Below are 1853 nucleotides of genomic sequence, written 5' to 3'. Positions count from 1 at the left end.
CAGAGATGGATTTCTCCCTGGACCTGCAGGTACGGTGACAAATTGGCGGGGTGGTGGCCGGCACATGGCTGCCAGCACGGGGCCCCGTCCCTTTCCTCGCCAGGACCGATGGCACTGACGCTCCTTTGTTTGCAGAATTGCAGCTTCTTGGACGAAAGCTGGCTGCTGCCGGTAAGAGCTCGTCCATCCCCAGAGCCGTCCTTCCGCCACCTGGCCCTCCCTGAAAAGTCAAATGAGGAAGATAAGGAAGGATTTGGTGGGGAGGGATTGCCGCGCAACTCTCCGCCCGGCCGCAGCGGGGGGTGACTCGGCTCAGGTTCACCAGCACAAGCAGAGCCACCTCTGCCACCGTAGTTGGATCTGGACGGGCGCCTGCGCTGTCACCAGGAGCAGATCCCAACGTTCCTGGGAGTAAAACCAAGCAGGAGTAGTACCCAGGCCTCTATTGCTGACATAAATGAAGTTTTCCCATGCTCCCCTTCCCTGGTTTCTTGCCAAAAAATCCCCATTTCCCTGGGCTGACACAGATTACGCATCAGTTGGTTTCGCTCTTGGTTTTGCTCAGTGAAATATCGGTGCATTTGCTGGGAGCGGCGGGGACGCCTTGATGCCTTCTAAAAATGAAGAGCATCCCTCGGCTGCCTTTTGAACCCAAAAGAATCCCCCAACAAGCTCAAGGCGACTTTGGGGCTGGTTACGGCATGCGCTGAGTCGCACTGCTGCCGCGGAGGCCGGGATCCCGCTGGCCTTTGGGCATTTGTAGCAGCAAGTGCTCCCAGCCGAACTGGCCGCGTTTCGGGTCCCTGACTAATGCGATGTGACAGTAAGTGCTGCTGCAAACGGCAGCGGCTCTGGGGAGGGGTGGCAGCGCTCCCCCGGCTGCGTGGGGACATGTGGGGCAAGGAGGAAGGCTCACCACTGAGTTAAGGGTTCATCTGCTGCTTTGCCATCCCATCCCCCTCTGGCAGGTTTGTCCCTACAGGGTCTGGATACAGCCAAATCCCAGGAGAGGACAGGGACATGCAGCCATTGATGGTCCCAGCCCAGCCTGGGGCATTGACCGGCTTCTCCCTGGGCTCCCGAAGCCCTGGTTTGGCATCAGTGCCAGGAATGATCCGGGGCAAGGGGTCCCCATCCTCCCCCTTGTCCTGGTCACTCTCCTTGGGTGTCCTGTGGCCATTGCCAGGGCCACTGTCACCGTCCACTCTCTTCCAGGTGTGCATCACTTACCAGACGGTCCCGTGCCAAGTGCTGGGGATGGCGCTCAGGTAGGAGCCCTCGATCCTCCTCTCCAGCGGGATCTGGACACCATGGCACTCAAAACCCCTCAAAAAGGGGAAATAAATACCCCATTGAGAGCATCGGGCTGTCTCGGGTGATTTTGTCCCCAGCCTTGCTGGTATCTGCTGGCCATGGGGTGGGTTTTTTCCCTGCCTCTGCGTACCAGTGAACCATCATTGATGATCTGAAAGGGCTGAGGGAGTGGGGTTGGGTCCCCGGGGCTGAGCGGGGGCTCGGCCGCACCCCCAGGTATGTGGACGGCCGAGTGTTTGTCACCGAGGTGCTCCCTGAGAGCCAGGCGGAGGTGGACGAGGTGGTGTTGGCCGGTGACATCCTCGACGAGATCAACGGCTGCTCCCTGAGAAATGCCTACAGCGGGCAGGTGGGTGGGAAGGGAGGGCTGGTGTGTGTCCCCCATCTCCCCCTCTCCTGTCCCCCATCCTCCCCTCTGCCTCCCCCCTCTCCCTCCTGGCTGGAGCCATGCTGCAGAAGCTGAAGGGACAACCGCTGAGCTTCTGCCTGCTGCGGTGGCGCTGGCACGACGGAGGGGTCTACGAGCAGCTGGGGCCCTA

Source organism: Charadrius vociferus, unplaced genomic scaffold (assembly GCF_000708025.1).
Source record: "Charadrius vociferus isolate BGI_N301 unplaced genomic scaffold, ASM70802v2 scaffold260, whole genome shotgun sequence".
In the NCBI taxonomy this organism is placed as follows: domain Eukaryota; kingdom Metazoa; phylum Chordata; class Aves; order Charadriiformes; family Charadriidae; genus Charadrius; species Charadrius vociferus.
Note: the sequence above shows the minus strand (reverse complement) of the source record.